Source organism: Jaculus jaculus, chromosome 13 (assembly GCF_020740685.1).
Source record: "Jaculus jaculus isolate mJacJac1 chromosome 13, mJacJac1.mat.Y.cur, whole genome shotgun sequence".
In the NCBI taxonomy this organism is placed as follows: Eukaryota; Metazoa; Chordata; class Mammalia; order Rodentia; family Dipodidae; genus Jaculus; species Jaculus jaculus.
Window position 1 is genome coordinate 28,031,275 of NC_059114.1, and position 22,037 is coordinate 28,053,311.

General features: G+C 42.8%; 1 non-coding gene and 1 pseudogene across 1 annotated transcript; both read left to right on the forward strand.

Moving 5' to 3' along the window:
* Window positions 1-7,469: 7,469 nt before the first annotated feature.
* Window positions 7,470-22,037, forward strand: part of LOC101616266 — a 32,656-nt pseudogene continuing 18,088 nt past the window's right edge.
* On the forward strand, window positions 16,820-17,033 carry LOC123454431. Its single transcript, XR_006633387.1, has one exon. It is a non-coding gene; the product is annotated as a small nucleolar RNA U3 (small nucleolar RNA).

The window sequence follows — 22,037 nt, forward strand, 5'->3', positions numbered from 1 at the left end:
ATCAGTCTTGGGTTTCAGAAAACAGGATGGACAGGCTTTAGGTGCAATGCGTTAGTAATTGTAGGGTTGTCAGCTCTTGGGTAAGGTGAGATGGAATCACTGATAATACCCTTCGGTGTGACATCTCTTAAGGAATTGATTATCATGACCCTGCAATTCCACTCAAATGAACCAATCACCTAGAAAACTCATTTTCTATGTGAAATCTGTGTAGTGGGAGGGTTATTTCCCTTTTCAAAGTCAAATTGACTCTTTTTCTTGTTTTTTCAAGGTAGGGTCTTTCTCTAGCCCAGGCTGACCTGCAATTCAATTCACTATATAGTCTCAGGGTGGCCTTTAACTCACAGAGATCCTCCGATCCTCCTACCTTTGCTGGGATTAAAGGCCTGTGCCACCACACCTGGCTTTTTTGTAGTGCTGAGTGAGAGATCAGTCCCAGGGCATCACACACTAGGCAAGTGTTCTGCCTTTGAGATCTACTCCTCCCACCCCAGCCCTCAGGTTGTTTTCCTTATGGCTAGGCAGTGGCTAGGAGAAAGCAGAGGTGGACAGAAAAGCAGGGGAGATAATGGGCACGTGGGAAGGGAAAGGAGCCCTTGAGTCTATAGAGTCTAGAGCCTGAAACCTCTTGCCAGCTGAGAACAAAAATGCCACATAGGGCTGGAGAGATAGCCTTGCAGTTAAGGCACTTGCCTGTGAAGCCTAAGGACCCAGGTTCGATTCTCCAGGTCTCACTTAAACCAGATACACAAGGTGGAGCATGCATCTGGAGTTTGTTTGCAGTGGATAGAGGCCCTGGCATACCCATTCTTTCTCTCTTTCTCTAATAAATAAATGCATAAAAATAAAATTTTTAAAAAAGCATGCCACTCAGTTAATATTTGCTGTGAAGTTTCCTTTTCTATATAGATCTGTTCTGGGGCTGAGGGATGGTTTAGTAGGTAAAGTACTTGCATTGCAAGTATGAGAACCCAGCACCCAGCATCCATGCCATTGTTGGGTGGGCAGTGTTAACCTCTGCCTTCCACGTGACACGTGTAAGGTTTAGGAGTGAATAAGACCACAGAAACCACTCTGAGGCAAAAATGGAAGCTATTATTCGAGAAAAGCACAAGCTGCCAGGACTGACTCTCATGAGTGGAACACAGCCAACCTGGAATTCCAGACAGTGCGCTTTATAGGGCTCTTCAGTTGGGGGAAGGTGAGGAAGGGAAAAGAATTCCTTTGTTTTTTACATTAGCCATTTCGGATAGCTAGGGTGTGAGCCCAGAAGTGACCAGGTGAGCTGGGAGATAAGGGGGCAAGAAACCTAGACCTGGGGCATTGTTAGGCAAGGAAGGGATAATGGCTGGGTAGTTTCTTCAGGAATGTGGATGACCTACTTTCTTATGTTTCTGTTCTCCTCCTGCTGTCCTCGGTGAGTCCATTTTGTTCTGACCTAACAACATATGTGCGTACATGTGTGCTCACATACACACAAAAGGAGAAATTTTAAAATCCATAGATCTCAGCATGGGAGATTGCTCAGTAGTTAAGTTAAAGGCACATGTTTGCAAAGCCTACCAGCTTTGGGTTCAATTTCTCAGTGCCCATGTAAAGCCAGATGGACAAAGTGCCACATGCATCTAGAGTTCATCTGCATTGACAAGAAGCCCTAGCATTCTTTTTCTCTCTCAAATTCAATAAAATATTTTTAAATACATGATAGAAGATAGATAGATAGATAGATAGATAGATAGATAGATAGATAGATCTGTTCTGCTAATGATCCAGGTTTAAGGCTTGAATATAGATGACCTTGTGAAAGAACTTCATTTTTTCCTCAGACATTACTTGAAAATCTCATTCTTTTTTTTTTTTTTTTCTGCTGGGCATGGTGGTGCATGCCTTTAATCCCAGCACTTCAGGAAGCAGAGGAAGGAAGATCACCATGAGTTCAAGGCCACCCTGACTACCTAGTGAATTCCAGGTCAGCCTGAGCTAGAGTGAGACCCTACCTGGTGTGTGTGTGTGGCGGGGGGGAGACAGAGAAAGAATCACACTAATTTCAGACATTTCAGAAAAGTTCTCCTACCTTCCTGCATCCTAGGATCTCGTCAGTTGCAATCCTGTCAGGTGCCCCTCAGGAACCACCTTGTCATGTCATTTTGATTTCCTAGTGACCCTTTCAAGACAATGACTTCAAGCCCACCAAATCCAAATGCAAAAGTCCCCTGAGAAAACCAAACCTACACTCGAATGTTTCTCAACTCTTAGAGAAGCCCACACCCATGCTCTCGGGTGTGTCTTGTCTTCCCTTTCTTTTTTTTTAAAATATTTTTTGTTCATTTTTTATTTATTTATTTGAGAGCGACAGACATAGAGAGAAAGACAGATAAAGGGAAAGAGAGAGAATGGGCGCGCCAGGGCTTCCAGCCACTGCAAACGAACTCCAGACGCGTGCACCCCCTTGTGCATCTGGCTAACGTGGGACCTGGGGAACCGAGCCTCGAACCGGGGTCCTTAGGCTTCACAGGCAAGCGCTTAACCGCTAAGCCATCTCTCCAGCCCTTTTTTAACTTTTTTATTGACAATTTTCATACATGTTCATAATATGTTTTGATCATAATCACCTTCCATTACTTGTCTTTCTTTCTGAACACCTCTTCTTTTAACTTTTCTTTCTTTCTTATTAAGCCATCCTCCCAGCCCTGGAACATACCTACATATAAACGGAATATTATTTCGTAAGCCTGAACTAAAATATCCTTATGAAAGGGCTGGAGAGATGGCTTAGTAATTAAGGCACTTGGCTGCAAAGCCTAAGGACCCAGGTTCGATTTCTCAGAACCCATGTAAGCCAGATGCACAAGGTGGCATGTTTGCAATGGCTTGAAGGCTCTGGTGCACCCACTCTGTGTGTGTGTGTGTGTGTGTGTGTGTGTGTCTGTCTGTCTGTCTGACTCTCCCTTTCTTTCAAATAAATAAATAAGATATATGTTTATTTTATTTTTTTTTTAGAGAGAGTGAGAGAAAGAATTGGTGTGCCAGGGCCTCAGCCACTGAAATCAAACTCCAGATGCTTTGTGCCACCTAGTGGACATGTACAATCTTACATTTGACTCACCTTTGAGTGGCTTATGTGGGATCTGGAGAGACAAACATGGGTCCTTAGGCTCCGCAGACAAGTGCCTGAAGGGCTAAGCCATCCCTCCAGCCCAAATAAAATAACTTAAATATATATATCCTTATTACATCCCAATTCTGTTTCATAAACTGACTAGTTTTGAAATTCTTTTCTCTGTTGAAGCCACAAATCCAGGTTTAGCCCAAGTCAAGTTCTCTAAACGTCTCTAGAAACTCCCCAGGCTGCTGAGGTTCACAGTGGAAAGTTGTGCCTCCTGTCTCTGTTCACCCAAAATGTTGACACTTGAACAGCTTTTTCCTCATATTTCCATGGTTCTGGAACATTCTGGAAGAGCTCTCTATAAGCCCCTGTTCCTCCCATAGAAAGACTTCAGGGAAAGGGATCTGGGTGGGCTTTGACCAGAGCATTCAAAGGCTGATCTAAGGTGTTAACATTTGCAAAAGCCTTGGAATTTGATCTTACTATAGTACTTGGCACCAAGAGCTAAGTCATTGTGTAATATGTAAACTATGAAGATAAATGTCTTAAGTTGCCTACAGTAAAAACTGGTTCCCCAGCTGATGGGTTAAGAGAAACCGGTCCTGTGCTGATGGTGATGAAGGTGTTAGACTCCTTTATAAAGATTGCAGGAAATAGCCACAATGGAGATAAATTAAGATTTATCCCTGAGCTGGAGGATGTCTCAGCAGTTAATGCTTATCTGCAAAGCCTAACAACCTAAGTTCAACCCCCAAGTACCCACATAAGGCCAGATACACAAAGTGTCACATACATCTGGAATTTGTAGCAGCTAGAAGCCCTGGCACTTCCAATTCTGTCTGTGTGTGTGTCTGTCTCTTTCTGCTTGCAAATAAATAAAAAAATATTTTTAAAAATAAAATGGGAGCCCAGAGGGATAGTTTAGCAATTAAGGTGCTTGCCTGCAAAGCCTAAGGACCCAGGTTTGATTCTCCAGATGCCATGTGAAGCAGATGCACATGATGACCCATGCATCTGGAGTTGTTTTGCAGTGGCTAGATGTCCTGTCACGCCCATTCTCTTTTTCTTTCTCCCTCTCTCTCCGATAAATAAATAAATAATAAAAATAATAGGGGATGGATAGATGGCTTAGCCATTAAGGCACTTCCCTACGAAACCCAAGGACTCTGGTTCAGTTCCCCAGAGCCCCAGAACATAAGCCAGATGCACAAGGTGGCACATGTATCTGGAGTTCATTTGCAGAGTGCTCATTTTCTTTCTTTCTCTATCACTCATAAGTAAATACAATTTTAAATAAAAATAAAATAAGACTTGAGAGATGGCTCAGTGATTAAGGCACTTTTATGCAAGGCCTAATGACCTGGGTTTGATCCCTCATATACACAGAAAGCTAGATGCACAAAGTGGCGTGTGCACCTGGAGATCATTTGCAGTGGCTAGAGGACCTGGTGTACCTATTCTGTCCCTTCCCCCCCCCAACTTCTCTGTGTCCCTCTCTGCTTGCAAATAAATATATATATATATATTTTTTGATTTTTCAAGGTAGGGTCTCACTATAGCCCAGGCTGACCTAGAAATCACCATGTAGTCACAGTTTGGCCTAGAACTCACAGTTATCCTCCTACCTCTGCCTCCCCAGTGCTGGGATTAAAGGCGTGTTCCACAACGCCTGGCTTTTCTGAGAATTCCTTCCTTCCCTCCCTCCCTCCCTCCCTCCCTCCCTCCCTCCCTCCCCTCCCTCCCTCCCTCCCTCCCTCCCTCCCTCCCTCCCTCCCTCCCTCCCTCCCTCCCTCCCTCCCTCCCTCCCTCCCTCCCTCTTTCTTTCTTTCTTTCTTTCTTTCTTTCTTTCTTTCTTTCTTTCTTTCTTTCTTTCTTTCTTTCTTTCTTTCTTCTTTATGGCTTTTTGAGGTAGGGTCTCACTCTGGCTCAGGCTGACCTGGAATTAACTATGTAGTCTCATGATGGCCTCAAATTCATGGCGCTCTTTCTACTACTGCCTCCTGAGTGCTGGGATTAAAGGTGTGTGCCACCACGCCCGGCTTCCTCTGAGCACTTCTAACAGGGAAAGGAATTATATACTTCTTTGCCATTGCATCCTGGGTTTTTGTTCATTTGTTTTTAACATTCAGCTTGGATTTTTTTTAATTTTTATTTATTTATTTGAGATCAACAGAGAGAGAAGGAGGCAGAAAGATAGAGAATGGGTGCACTAGGGCCTCCAGCCACTGCAAATGAACTCCAGATGCATGTGTCACCTTGTACATCTGGCTTACCTGGGTCCTGGGGAATCAAGCCTCGAACCAGGGTCCTTAGGTTTCACAGGCAAGCACTTAACCACTAAGCCATTCTCCAGCCTGGAATTTGTTTTGAAGTGTTCCCCCCACCTTTTTGTTTTCAAGGAGTGAGAGAGAGAGAAAATGGGCACACCAGGGCCTCCAGCCACTGCAAATGAACTCCAGATTACTGTGCCAGTTTATACATCTGGTTTTACATGAGTCCTGGGGAATATAACTCAGGCTGCTAAGTTTTACAGGCAAGTGCCTTAACTGCTGAACCATCTCTCCAGCCCTGAAATGGGTTTTTACTAGAAAGTGGTGAGATGTTTCTTTAAAGAGTCTTAAATTACCGGGAATGTGAGCTATTTCCAAAACAATGAGTAAGTGTGATAAAATAAACAAAGCACAAAATCCTGCTGACTTTGAGACGGCTGCCAGCATGAGGACAGCAGGGTATCTACGAATCTAGGGTTATAGGGTGTTCTTTTTCTTTTCCTTTATCTTTTTTTTTTCTAATTTTATTATTTATTTATTTGAGAGAGAGAGATAGATACTGAAATAGTGAGGTAGAGAGAAAGAGAGAATGAGCATGCCAGGGCCTCCAGCCCTGTAAACAAACTCCAGATACATGTGCCCCCTTGTGCATTTGGCTTACGTGGGTTCTGGGGAATTGAACTGAGGTCCTTTGGCTTTGCAGGCAAGTGCCTTAACTGCTAAGCTATCTCTCCAGCCCCCCCTTTTTTTTGTTTTGATTTTCCAACGTAGGGTCTGGATCTAGCCCAGGCTAACCTGGAATTCATTATGTAGTCTCTGGCTGGCCTGGCCTCGAACTCACAGTGATCCTCCTACTGGGCTTCCCAAGTGCTGGGATTAAAGGCATGCCCCACCATGTCCAGCTTTATGTATGTGTATGTATATTTATATGTGTGTATTTTTTTAATTAGATATATATATATATATATATATATATAGAGAGAGAGAGAGAGAGAGAATGGGTGCACTAGAGCTTCTGGCCATTGCAAACAAACTGCAGACTCATGTGCCACCTTGTGCATCTGGCTTACATGGGTCCTGGGGAATTGAACCTGGGTCCTTTGGCTTTGCAGACTAGTGCCTTCCCTCTAGCCCGTGATCATAAGTATTGAGATGGCAGTTTGCTGGGCATAATATAGTCATTTAGTCAGACAACAATAGTAGTTCCCTCGTAGGGCTTGTGACCTCCTCAGCCATAGGTGTTTTTCTTTCTAGGTAGGATCTTGCTCTATCCCAGACTGACCTGGGATTCATTGTGGTCTCAGGGTAGCCTCGAACTCCTATCTCTGCCTCCTGAGTGCTGAAATTAAAGGCGTGCACCACCCTGTGGGGCTTGGATTTGATTATGTTTAAGAGTGATAGAGTCTTAGTCTCTCAATTGGGCAATGACTCAGGAATTAGGGTGCAATACACTCAGGGTCACACAAAACTTCCACTGAGCCGGACATTGTGGTGCACTCCTTTAATTCCAGCATTTAGGAGGCAGAGATAGGAGGATTGCCATGAGTTCAAGGCCACCCTGAGATGACATAGTGAATTCCAGGTCAGCCTGGGCTAGAGTAAGACCCTACCGCAAAAAAAAAAGAAAAGAGAGAGAGAAGGAAAAGACCTGATTCCTCTTACAAAAAGCCTGTTTAACCAAGGAAAAAACCTTTTCACACTGGGGGAGTCCCGTTACTCTCAGCTGCCTAGCCAATTCTGTCTCCTATTTCTCATTACCATTATTATCTTTTTTCTTCCGTGAGAGACACACAGGTATGTGACCATGGCTGAAACAGGGTATTAGGGGCTCAGGAATAGAGTCCTTGAACCCCAAACCCTGGGTTCATGTTTGTATTTAACCAATGAATTGTACCAACCAAACTGAGAAGGATAATTATATTTATTGAGGGATGTACAAAACCAAGGAAAGGAGAATGAACACACCCACGTGGCCCAAGAACCCATGTGGTGGGCCTGAAAGGGGCACAGGCAGCGAGAGGAATGAGGGTGATGCTGGTGGGGAGTCTGCGGCCACCAGGCTGAGCCGCGCAGGACGAAGAGCGCGCCTGCCGCCCGCGTGGGTGGCCGAGGATCACCCGGAGGCTCTTTTGTTCATATACCCGGCCATACGTTCAAAGCATCTTCCTGCAAGTAACATAAGTTTGGTACATTTTGACTCACATCTGGACCTCCTCATTCCTGTGAACATGCCAGCTGACACTGTGTTTGATAAGGAAACACTCTTCTGAAAATTAAGTATTGAAAATTGGATTATGCCTACAGTTTATGCTGGCCATTTTTCTCATGTAACATGGCTTCATCCCACGGGGGCTCAGCAAATAAGAGAGGGCAACACCACTTTTTAGTAGGCAAAGACACTCCAACCACAACCACTTCAATCAGGGTTACAAGTACAGATCATTACTTTCCAAGTGATGGCCTTTTCATACCTGAAGACCAGCTAGAGGACCAAAAGCCATTACAGCTAGATGTAGTTCTGGTAGAGCCTTATAAAGTCTGTAAGAATCTAGACGAAAATGTCTCCGTGTCTTCTGCAAAGACGCCCAGGCGGGGAGCAGACCGCCCCTGCCAAAACCCAGAAAGACTGGAGCAGGTCACAGTGGCACAGAGAGGTGACAAGCTTGCCGACAGCCCTCCCATTCGTGTTCATGCTCTAAGACTGAGCAGTGCCAAAATACAGCCAGCACTGGGGAGATTCTAGAAATCGTGAAGAATGGCAATGCATTTGTTTTAGGTATTGACTTGGACTTTTCCTGTCAGGAATCCCTTCAAAGAAATGTTCACTCAGGAGGAGTACAAGATTTTACAAGAGCTTTACCAATTCACAAAGCCTGGTAGTTACCCAACGAAGGAAACTGATAGGTACTGTTGACATTCGAATTCATCAATTAGAAGATTTAGAAGCGGGGACTTCCAGTTAAGATGGCGGTGTAGGTACCACGCCAAAGCAGCCTAGGGGGGAAAAAGACCCAAAAAACTCAGCAAAATACACACTTTTACTAAAAACTGAGGTGTATAGGAAATTGAAGCGGCAGCGGAGAAGTAGAAGAGTTATAGGGCATCCAGAGCCCGCACAGGTGGGAAAAGCGGCTCCGGCAGCTCGGCCAACCACCACGGCCGCGGCGCAGCAGAAAACCGCCAGACTCGGCTCAAGCCGCAGGAAAAGCCAGGTGCGGGCGCTTCCCCTCACACCGCGCTCTCCGCAACTCGGGAAACGTGAGGGGAGAGCGGCAGCGAGCAGCGGAGGAGCAGACCGCGAGGTACAAGAACACGTGGAGCAGCGAGACAACCAGAGCAGCCGCGGCTCCCTCCCCTCCCCCACCGCCTGAGCCCAGCTCCAGCGAACACAGTAGCGGCCCGGGACCCGGCCACGCCAACTTGGGCTGACAGTGGGACCCAAGCAGGAGCAGAGTTCGGCAGCAACTTCAGCGGCTCCAGCACCGGTACCAGCGGCCCCAGCAGCAGCGGACCCAGGAGCGGCAGCGGCGGCAGATCCCGCAGCAGCGGCTTCGGGGGGAGCAGCAGCGGTGGACACGGCAGCGGCAGCTTCAGCAGCGGTGGTGGCTCCGGTGGTGGCAGCTATGGCAGCAGCAGAGGCAGCAGCAGCGGCTCGGTTTGCCCCGTAGGAAAAGCAAGTGCCCAGCTCCAGAAATCAGAACAGCAGCCCGACGACCCAGGCAGCAACTCGACTGAGACCAAAATCACCCAAGGTAACTGGGATTGCACCAGGGAAGGGTCTCACTTGGTCACAAGCTGACTTGGATCCCTCAACAGACCAGAAATCTAAACCTCTTTGTTGATAGAGGATCTGGTCATTATAATAACTACTCTTGCATATATACTCGGGGCTGTTTTTGATTGAATGTGTACAGTGTTTAGTTAAATTTTACAATCTACCTGTATTTTATTCCACTCAGCCTGCTTGAATACTCCTATAGCAGGGAAACTCAACCCCTAAGAACATCTTTGTAGATACTCTGAGAGTCTTAAGAGCCACACCTAATACCTTAAGGTCCTACCCTGAAAATATATTACATCAAAACAATTGATACAGCTAAGAATACACAGCTAGCTAGAAAATCCAAGCATTAACTTAATCCAAGATGCAAAAATATATACATTATAACACAAGAAACACTAAAAAGCAAGACGATATAAATCCACCTAAAAGTATTAATGCATCAGAAATGTCCTCCAGTGAGAAAGAATTAGAGGAAATGCCTGAGAAAGAGTTCAAAAGAATAATTATAAATATGTTAAAAGAGGTCAAAGAACACATGAAAACAATCAAAGAAGAAATCAAAGAGGAAATCAAAGGAATCAAAGAAGAGGCAGGACACCAATTTCATGAAATAAAGAAGGCAATACAAGACATAAATAGGGAAATAGAAATAATAAAGAAAAACCAGTCAGAATTACTAGCAATGAAGAACACAGTTAATGATATAAAAAACTCTGTAGAAAATCTCACCAGTAGGATGGATGAGGGAGAGGACAGAATATCTAACCTAGAAGACCAGGTGGCAGACCTAATGCAGTCCAACAAAGAGAAAGACAAACTTATAGAAAAATATGAGTGGGAATTTCAAGATATTCGGGACACTATGAAAAGATCCAATATAAGAATTCAGGGCATAGTAGAAGGAGAAGAACTCCACTCCAGAGGCATAGTAGGCATCTTCAACAAAATCATAGAGGAAAATTTCCCCCCAAATTGGGAAAGAGGTGCCAATACAGATACAGGAAGCCTTTAGAACCCCAGCCAGACAAAACCCAGAAAGAACCTCTCCTCGCCATATTATAATCAAACTTCCAAACACACACACCAAAGAAAAAATATTGAAAGCAGTTAGAGAGAAAAATCAAGTTACCTACAAAAGCAAGCCCATCAGGATTACAGCAGATTATTCAACACAAACTTTTAAAGCCAGAAGGGCTTGGAGTGATATATTCCAAGTTCTGAAAGATAACAACTGTCAACCAAGGTTACTTTATCCTGCAAAGTTATCCATTCAAATAGATGGAGAAATAAAGACATTCCATGACAAAAGCAGGTTAAAGGAGTATTTGAAGACAAAACCAGCTCTACAGAAAATACTTGATAGAATCCTCCATGCTGAAGAAAAGGAAAAGCACACATATAAGGAACCTAGAAAAAACAAGCTATACTCAAATACCAGTTAACAGAAGAGAGCACAGGTAGAACCAGAAACACACACACAAAAAAAAATGGCAAACATAAATACACACCTTTCAATAATATCTCTTAATATCAACGGTCTCAATGCCCCCAAGAAAAGACATAGATTTGCAGACTGGGTTAAAAAGCAGGATCCTACAATTTGTTGTCTCCAAGAAACTCACCTTTCTACAAAGGATAGACATTATCTTAGCGTGAAAGGTTGGAAGACGGTGTTTCAAGCAAATGGGCCTAGAAAACAAGCAGGGGTTGCTATCCTAATATCAGACAGGGTAGACTTTAGTCCGACGTTAGTCAAGAAAGATAAGGAAGGTCACTTTATATTGATTAAGGGCACACTCCAACAGGAGGACATTACAATCCTAAACATATATGCACCTAACATGGGGGCTCCCAAATTCGTCAAACAAACACTATTAGAACTAAGGTCACAGATAACACCAAACACAGTGGTGGTGGGTGACTTTAACACCCCACTCTCATCAATTGACAGGTCATCCAGGGAAAGAATAAACAGAGAGGCATCTTGACTAAATGAGGTCATAGAAGGAATGGACCTAACAGATATATACAGGACATTTCATCCAAAGGCTGCAGAATATACATTCTTTTCAGCAGCACATGGAACATTCTCTAAAATAGACCATATATTAGGACACAAAGCAAATCTTAACAAATTCAGGAAAATTGAAATAATTCCTTGCATTCTATCTGACCACAATGGAATTAAACTACAAATCAGTAGCAAGAAAGGCTATAGAGCATACACAAAATCATGGAAACTAAACAATACACTACTAAATGATGAGTGGGTCAATGAAGAAATCAAAAAGGAAATCAAAAAATATATAGAGTCAAATGATAATGAGAAAACATACCAAAATCTCTGGGACACAATGAAGGCAGTTCTAAGAGGTAAATTTATAGCCTTAAGTGCCTATATTAAGAAATTAGAAAGGTCACAAGTAAACGACCTAATGCTTCGCCTTAAAGCCTTGGAAAAAGAAGAACAAGGCAAACCAAAAATCAGTAAACGGGAAGAAATAATAAAGATTAGGGCAGAAATTAATGAAATAGAAACAAAAAGAACAATCCAAAGAATTAATGAAACAAAGAGTTGGTTCTTTGAAAGGATAAACAAGATTGATAAACCCTTAGCAAATCTGACCAAAAGAAAGAGAGAAGAGACACAAATTAATAAAATCAGAGATGAACAAGGTAACATCACAACAGATTCCAGAGAAATTCAAAAAATCATAGGGACATACTATAAAAGCATATACTCCACAAAGTATGAAAATCTGAAAGAAATGGATGATTTCCTTGATCTATATGACCTACCTAAATTAAATCAAAATGAGATTAATCACTTAAATAGACCTATAACAAACATGGAGATCCGAACAGTTATCAATAATCTCCCAACTAAAAAAAGCCCAGGCCCGGATGGGTTCACTGCTGAATTTTACCAGACTTTTAAGGAAGAGCTAACACCATTGCTTCTTAAGCTTTTCCAGGAAATAGAAAAAGAAGGAATTCTACCAAACTCCTTCTATGAGGCCAGCATCACCCTGATACCAAAACCAGGCAAAGATAGAACAAAAAAAGAAAATTACAGACCAATCTCCGTCATGAACATAGATGCAAAAATTCTCAACAAAATATTGGCAAACAGAATACAAGAGTATATCAAAAAGATCATTCACCCTGACCAAGTAGGCTTTATCCCAGAGATGCAGGGATGGTTCAACATACGCAAATCTATAAATGTAATACATTACATAAATGGGTTGAAGGACAAAAATCACATGATCATCTCATTAGATGCAGAGAAAGCATTTGACAAAATCCAACATCCCTTCATGATAAAAGTCCTACAGAGACTGGGGATAGAAGGAACATATCAATATAATGAAGGCTATTTATGACAAGCCTACAGCCAACATATTACTAAATGGGGAAAAACTGGAAGCTTTTCCACTAAAATCAGGAACAAGACAAGGGTGTCCACTGTCCCCACTTCTATTTAATATAGTTTTGGAAGTCTTAGCCATAGCAATAAGGCAAGAGACACACATAAAAGGGATACAAATTGGAAAGGAAGAAATCAAGTTATCATTATTTGCAGATGACATGATTCTATACATAAAGGACCCTAAAGACTCTACTAGCAAGCTGTTAGAGCTGATCAAAACCTACAGCAATGTAGCAGGATACAAAATAAATACACAGAAATCAGTAGCCTTCATATATGCTAACAACAAACACACAGAGGATGAAATCAGAGAATCACTCCCATTCACAATTGCATCAAGAAAAATAAAATACCTTGGAATAAACCTAACCAAGGAAGTAAAGAATCTATACAATGAGAACTTTAAAACACACTCAAGCGAGAAATTGCAGAAGACACTAGAAAGTGGAGAAACATCCCTTGTTCCTGGATTGGAAGAATCAATATCGTGAAAATGGCAATCTTACCTAAAGCAATCTACACATTTAATGCAATCCCTATCAAAATTCCAAAGGCTTTCTTTATGGAAATAGAAAAAACAATCCAAAAATTCATTTGAAATCACAAAAAACCTCGAATATCTAAAATAATACTGAGCAACAAAAAAGAGGCTGGTGGTATCACCATACCTGATTTTAACCTATACTACAGAGCCATAGTAACAAAAACAGCATGGTACTGGCACAAAAACAGACATGTAGATCAGTGGAACAGAATAGAGGACCCAGATGTAAGCCCAAGTAGCTATAGCCACCTGATATTCGATAAAAATGCCAAAAATACTCATTGGAGAAAACACAGCCTCTTCAGCAAATGGTGTTGGGTAAACTGGATATATATCTGTAGAAGGATGAAAATAGATTCTTCTCTCTCCATGCACAAGAGTTAACTCCAAATGGATTAAAGACCTTAACATCAGACCGGAAACTTTGAAACTGCTAGAGGAAAAAGTAGGGGAAACACTTCAACATATTGGTCTTGGCAAAGACTTTCTGAATACAACCCCAATTGCTCAGGCAATAAAACCACAGATTAACCACTGGGACCTAATGAAATAACAAAGATTTTGCACCGCAAAGGACACAGTGAAAAAAGCAAAGAGGCAACCTACAGAATGGGAAAAAATCTTCGCCAGCTATATATCTGATAGAGGATTAATATCTAGGATATACAAAGAACTCAAAAAGTTAAATAATAAGGAATCAAACAAGCCAATCAAGAAATGGGCTATGGAACTAAATAGAGAGTTCTCAAAGGAAGAAATACGAATGGCATATAAGCATCTAAAAAAATGTTCTACGTCACTAGTCATCAGGGAAATGCAGATTAAAACTACTTTGAGATTCCATCTCACTCCTGTCAGATTGGCCATCATCATGAAAACAAATGATCATAAATGTTGGCGGGGATGTGGAAAAAAAGGAACCCTTCTGCACTGCTGGTGGGAATGTAATCTGGTCCAGCCATTGTGGAAAACAGTGTGGAGGTTCCTAAAACAGCTAGAGATTGATCTACCATATGACCCAGCTATAGCACTCCTAGGCATATATCCAAAGGACTCATCTCATTTCCTTAGAAGTACATGCTCAACCATGTTTATTGCTGCTCAATTTATAATAGCCGGGAAATGGAACCAGCCTAGATGTCCCTCAACAGATGAGTGGATAATGAAGATGTGGTACATTTATACAATGGAGTTCTACTCAGCGGTAAAGAAAAATGAAGTTATGAAATTTGCAGAAAAATGGATGGACCTGGAAAGTATTATACTAAGTGAGGTAACCCAGGCCCAGAAAGCCAAGCGCCACATGTTCTCTCTCATATGTGGATCCTAGCTACAGATGACTGGGCTTCTGTGTGAGAATGAAAATACTTAGTAGCAGAGTCCAGTAAGTTGAAAAGGAGACATAAAGGGTGGAGAAAGGAAGGGAGGAGGATACTTAATAGGTTGATATTGTATATATGTAATTACAATGATTGTAATGGGGAGGTAATATGATGGAGAATGGAATTTCAAATGGGAAAGTGTGGGGGTGGGGAGGGAGGGAATTACCATGGGATATATTTTATAATCATGGAAAATGTTAATAAAAATTAAAAAAAAAAAGATTTAGAAGCAACTTTTGCTGATTTATGTGATGGTGATGATGAAGAAACTGTACAGAGACTGGCTTCAAAACCTGGAATGCAGTCACTCGTTCCACTCGTAAAGAGTTTGAAGAAACGGATGGAAGTGCCTGACTATGGAATGGTTCACCAGCCTGGTCTAACCTGTGGCTATTCAGAACTTCCTCACCATATCAGCACAGAACAAGAAATTGAGTATCTTAGTCAATCTGTGTATTATTTACTGAAAATTTTGCCCAAACATACTCTTGTGACAATTGCAAGGTCAAGTCTGGATGAGTACTGCTCTTCTGAACAAGTCGATGCCATTCAGGACAGGGTCCTCAGGGTGCTGCGCTCCCTCTGCGGGACTTCAGACACTCACCTAGTGTACTCAGCAGTCTCCTCCAGCTTGAAGCAGACAAAACACCGGGCTCCTTTGCATCTTGGTAGAACAACAGGACTCTTACTAATTTATTTATGAGTCTTCCAGAGAACGCTTTCTTTGTTAACTTTCAGCTGGAATTGTTCAAATATTTAGAATCTCCAGACCAGTGGCATCAGCTGCGGAATGGCGTCACTTCGAGGTGGGAGGCTTTTGTTTAGCTTGGTTTTACACGTCAAGTCTACTAACCCCAAGTGATGAGGCTGTTGCTTATTTTTCTTGCTTTCGTCTTTATTGCGGGGGGGGGGGGTTCTGTTTATTTCTTCCTCCTTGCCCACCAGGTCATTTGCACGAATGGAGATGGATTCATTAGGCCCTCACACGTGCTCAGCACTGTTAAGTGCTGGGTGTGGTAAGAACCAAAAGGACAGGATGCCCTCCCCACTCCTCTTGGGGATGGCTGAGGAGCAAAACTGGTGGTGAGCAGTGTTAGAAAAGAAAGAACAAATCTGTTGTGGGCGTGCTCTTGGTTCGCAGGGTTCCCTAGTCTTATAGAAAGTAATGCCCACAGCCGGGCAGGGTGGCGCACGCCTTTAATCCCAGCATTCGAGAGGTAGGAGGATTATCATGAGTTTGAGGCTATTCTAAGACTACATGGTGAATTCCAGGTCAGCCTGGGCTAGAATGAATCCCTATCTCAATAATAATAATAATGATGATGATGATGATGATGATGATGATGATGAAGTAATGCCCACAAACACTAAAAGGACACTGGAAGGCTGCCTTTTCAAGGCTCTTTAAATTTTGGCCAGACTTTTGCCATTTTCTAGCATTACTTTGAAAAAAATTATTTATTTATTTGAAGAGAGAGTGAGAAAATGGGCATGCCATGGCATCCAGCCACTGCAAATGAACTCCAGATGCATGTGGTCTGTGCATCTGGCTTATGTGGGTCCTGGGGAATTTAACATGGGTTCTTTGGCTTTGCAGACAAGCGCCTTAACCATTAAGCTATCTCTCCAGCCTCTCTAGCATTACTCTTAGTCAAAAAGTCTGGTGAGTAAACTTGACAAAAGAAAATTTCCCATTTTGCTGCTGCTGTGGTTTGGTTCTACATACACACACACACACACACACACACACACATATATATTATATATATATATAATTTTATTAATTTATTTGAGGGGGACAGACAGAGGGAATGGGCACACTAGGGCCTTCAGCCACCGTAAATGAACTTCGGATGCATGTGTATCCTTGTGCATCTTGCTTACATGGGTCCTGGGGAATTGGACCTGGGTCTTTTGGCTTTGCAGGCAAACACCTTAACTGCTAAGCCATCTCCCCAGCCCTGGTTCTTGTTGGTTTTGATAGAAAAGCCCTTCAGAAATGTAGTACTTCAGATAGTCATTGGTTGACATTTAACCAGTAGGTACCACTTTTTTGGCAATCGGGGTTTTTAACTCTTTAAATAAAACAACTGTTTTGCAAAAACTTAGAGAAAAAAATTAAATGGCTTCAATGTTAACCTGTCATAATTATGCAGGGACACAACTCTCTTCCACCAACGTCCTTATAACATAATTGAACACAGTGGGTTTGCCGTTAGGTAAGTGCAAAGCCAACAAGCACAGCTAAGAGATAAAAGAAGGAAGAGTGGATTATTACATGAAGCAATAAAAGAAAGTGCTAGAAAGACTACTTTCAGGGATTATTTCTGTAGTTCTTTACTACAGAAGTTTCTCTGACTGTAGAATATGGAAACCATGAGGAAGAGACACAGCGTCCTCTCCTGAGCATGAAACGGCTCTTGGTGTTTCTTTGCTGCAACTGCCACTTGCCGATGATGATCCTTCCTGCTCTCCTTCAGGGGAACTGGAGGGAGAGGATGCAGTCTAAGTGGCAAAATTTAAAAACAATTAATTAAGTACAAAATAAAGTACTGGAGATATTCCACAAGTAGTGTTTCTTTCCAAATAAAAGGAGCCAAGTATGGTGGCACAAACCTTTAATCCCAGCACTGTGGAGGGCTGAGGTAAGATTGCCATGAGACCCTGCCTTGAAAAGTAAAATAACAAGGAAGGTGATCTCATTGGGAAAGACTTGTCCTCACATGCTCACATAGAGAAGCAGATACATGTATGTATACAGTTGGAGACCATGCTTCATAAAGTACATGTTTGAAAATGGTAGAAAGAACACCTCTGGGACAGAGAGGGACATTATAATGAGTGAGCCAAGTTTAATCTTAGTGGCCTAGGAAAGTGTTCTCTGGTTTATACCTGTTCTAGCGATTGGGGGCTGGGGGAGGGTGGGCCAGGGACATAACTGAGCATGATCTGAAACCGATACAAAAGCCATCTTCTTAACCGCCTGACGTGTTTTCCCTCAAAGCGTACGATGGTGTGCAAGGAAAGGAGCAGGCAGCCGTCAGCCCTGTCTGTCCATGCAGCTGCCACCTTGGCAGGCCTTGTCCACATGTGTTCCTCTAGAGCTGCATGGAGTTCTCAAATCAGAATGTCACTTAACTGCAGCTAACACTGAAAGATTCGTCACCATTGTCACTCAGTGGACCATACAGTACCATATTCCATTTTTCCAGTCATAGTATTTTCCTCCATTGAACTTTTCTTTTCACAGTTGATTTTCAAAATCTAATACTGACCACACAGTTGCATTGAGTAAAGCAAAACTACTGGTATAGCTGTTCATTTTGATATAACATATGCCTGAAGTGTTTCTGTTCTTGTAAAAGTATACTATTTATTTTTAAATTTTGAAATTTTTTTTGTTAGACATTTGCAAATAGGCATTATTTTTATGAGGGAATTATTTTGTGTGCTAAATGAAATTAAAAGTTTTAAGAATTTTGGGGGAAAAAAAAGCGAGAGGAGCTGGGCGTGGTGGTGCACACTTTTTATCCCAGCCCTGGGTGTTAGAGGCAGAGGTAAGAGGATCACTGTGAGTTTGAGGTCACCCTGAGAATACAGAGTGAATTCCAGGTCAGCAGGGACTGGTGTGAAACCCTACCTCGGAAAAAAAAAAAAAAAAAAAAAGGGAAAAGAAAAGAAAGTACAAAGAGCTCCTGCCAGGTGGAGGACAGGAGGGGGAAAGATCCCCTGTGGGGAGGAGGGGTCGGGGGTTCTCCCCTCATCTCAGCCCAGCTGGGCCAAGTCTGGGGGAAACTCACCAGAATCTGGAGGTTCAGGAGTATTCAGGCAGTCTAGAGACTTGCCTTCTCCTCATAAACATATTTATAACCTTATGGTGATGGGCCCTACCTTCTAGCTTAGGTGAGCCAGAGAGACAGTCAACTGATCTGGGCTAGGGCTGGTCTCAGGAGGGCCCAGGTTGTTTGTGGGAAAACAAATCTAGGGAAGAGAGAAGTCAGATCATACTTTGATCTCTAGCAAAGTACAGAGTGCAAAGCAGGACATTCCTGCCTTTGCAGGGGCTCAGTCACCCTAACTGCCTAACAAAGCTACCGACTCCCTCTCATTCCCCCCTCTCTTAAGAAGACACTCTAGGTGGGGGTGGGGAGGGAGGGAATTACCATGGGATATATTTTCTAATCATGGAAAATGTTAGTAAAAATTTAAAAAAATAGGCTATGAAACTAAATAAAAAAAAAAAAAAGACACCCTAGCTGGGCATGGCGCCCCATGTCTTTAATCTCAGCACTTGGGAGGCAGAGGCAGGGGATTGTTGTAAGTTAGTGGCCATCCTGAGACTACATAATGAATTCCAGGTCAGCCTGGGCTAGAGAGCAAGGCCTTACCTCAGAAAAAAAAAAAAAAAGATGCTGCTATTAGAGGAAAGAGGATGATGACTGGTCAGTCTTTGCTGCTTCCAGTTAAATGGGGGCATAGAGTAATTCCAGTTAGAGTCTCTCCCAGAAGGGGTGCTATCTAAGTGAACCCTGCAAGTATATTGATGGAGTGCAGGAAGAGAGTCCTGGAAGAATATGTTGGAGAGAAAAAATAAAAGCAAGGAGTTAAGAGGAAGTAGATACATAGCAAACTGGTCACCTTTAGGGTTTCCATTATTGTAGGAACCCAGGTAGATGGAGTTAAATTGTCTCAGGACCATCTGAGTATGGAGTGGCTGAGATCTTCTCCTAGAACTCTTCCCCAGCGGCAGTGTAGTGTCTGACATGATCTGGATCTGTTCCTGCATGGCTTGTAAAACAGATGCCTTTAATTCCAGCACTTGAGGGAAAGAGGTAGGAGGATCACTGTGAGTTCAAGGCCAACCTGAGACTACATAATGAATTCCAGGTCAGCCTGGACTAGAGTGAAACCCTACCTTGAAAAACAAAACAAAGTAAAAAATACAGATGAGATATTACAATGAGTTATCACAACATTTAGCCTAGATAATGGCAAAATACCATATTATGTATAATAGCCTTCCTCATCATTTGAACCTCAGTATTTAGAAGAAAGATTTCCTCAGCTGTGTCATTTAAAAACTTTTGAGTTTTTTTTTTAATATATGTCATCTTCTAAGCCAATAGATGGAGTATAAATAAAAGACTAAATAATCATACCATTGAAAAATGTTTTTATTTTTATGTTTTGGTTTTTCAAGGTAGGGTTTCACTGTAGCCCAGGCTGACCTGGAGTTCACTATGTAGTCTCAGGGTGGCCTTGAACTCTTGGTGATCCTCCTTCCTCTGCCCCCCAAGTGCTGGGATTAAAAGTGTGTGCCAACATGCTCGGCTGCCTTTTTTTTTTTTCATGAGATAAACAAAGACAAAGAGAAAATATTGGTGCATCAGGGCCTCCAGTCACTGCAATTGAACTCCAGATGTATGCGCCATCTTGTGCACAAGTACACACTTGCATACCGTGTCATCTTGTGCATCTGGCTTATGTGGGACCTAGAGAGTCAAACATGGGCCCTTAGGCTTTGCAGACCAGCACCTTAACCACGAAGCCATCTCTCTAGCCCCAGAGCATACTTTTAAATCTTTCCTGGAGGTAGGCAGGCTCAAATGTTGGTACCACAGAGTCACTGGATGCCATTAGGTGCTACACAGCATATTTCTGGCCTCAGGACTCATTTAGCAGCAAACCACTCTTATGGATGCCATGCCCAGCAAAAAATATTATTTAACAACAGTCATGGCTGGGCATAGTAGGGACCTTTAATCCCAGCACTCAGGAGGCAAGAGGTAAGAGAGTCACCAATGAGTTCGAGGCCAGACTGGGACTCTATAATGAAGTCCAGGTCAGCCTGGGATAGAGTGAAACCCTACCTTAAAAAGCCATTTAAAAAAAGTCATTATGAACATAAGTCTAAGGATCAAGGATAAAATGCAGTGGAATCTCTTAGGAAATATCTGAGGAAGGACCTTGAACAATGTGGCATGAGCCTTTCCGCATGGCAGCACCCTTACGGAGATGCCAGGCCCTGTGCTTCCAGAGTCCCATCTACCTCATTGTCTTCTGTTGATGTGCCCAGATTCACCTGTGCCTCCACCACCGAATCCTGTGGAATTCATCTACTCAACAAGCCGTGATGAGCCAGACGCCCTCAGTGCCGTGCCTCATGGAACCTATCATGTGATGGCCGAGGTGGATGCTAAACTTGTTTTCATTTTGGTAGGGATGTGGGTAGAACCCAGAGCCTTGTGCATGCTAGGCAAGTGTTCGACAGCCGAGCTATATCCCCATCCCAGAGATTAATATTAAATAAATTATCATGCACACATATCCTTTGTCTATTTGGAACAATTTTGGATACTGAAAACAAGCCAACTGGAATTTAAAAAAAAAATTTTTTTGAGATAGGGACTCATGTAGCCTAGGATAACCTTGAATTTTCTTTTGGTATGTGTGTGTGTAAGGGCAGGTACACACATGCCACAGTGTGTGTGTGCAGGTCAGAGAACAAACTCAGGTCAGTCACCACCTCCCACCTGGTGGGAGGCAGGTCTCTTGTTAACTGCTGCCTTCTCCAGGCTAGCTGACCTGTGAACTTTCGGTGGATTCTCCTGTCTCTGTTTCCCTTCTCGCCATAGGCATGCTGGGATTGTAGACCCTTAGGCTACTATATCTGGCTTTACATGGGTTCTGGGGATCCAGACTCGGGAACTCACACTTGAGCAGCAAGTGCTTTATCCATTGAGCCAACTCTCCAACCCACCTTGAACTTCTGAACCTCCTGCCTTCACCTCCTGAGTGCTGGGATCACCATGCCTGGTTTCTGCAGTGCTAAGCATCAGACCCAGGCTTTGCCCATGCCAGGCAAGCACTCTGCCAACCAAGTACATCTGCAGCCCCAGTTGGGTCCTCTTACTATTATTAATACTTACTTATTTATTTTGGTTTTTTGAGGTAGGGTTTCACTCTAGACCAGGCTGACCTGGAATTTACTTTGTAGTCTCAGGGTGGTCTCAAACTCACAGCCATCCTCCTATGTTGGCATCCTGAGTGTGGGTCATCTCTTTATGGCAGTTGAAACTTGAGACATCTAAGAAATTCACACCTCCACTGAAGATGTGCAAAACCCATGAGGGCACAAAAAAAAAGTAGAGCTATGAGTGAACAAAACCCGTGACATAGGGAGGAACTCAATTAGAAGTCAGAACAGTGGCCAGAGTTGTCAAGGAGAACTCCATGGGTATTGGGATCACAACACACAGAATAAATATGAAGGGTTTGGGGCACAGTAGGACCTCTTTTCAGTGCTAATAAATAAATTAAAAAAATTTTTTTTTTAAAGTTAAACTTCTTTTATTTATTTATTTGAGAGAGACAGACACACAGAGAGAAAGACAGATAGAGGGAGAGAGAGAGAATGGGCGCGCCAGGGCTTCCAACCTCTGCAAACGAACTCCAGACGCGTGTGCCCCCTTGTGCATCTGGCTAACGTGGGACCTGGGGAACCGAGCCTTGAACCGG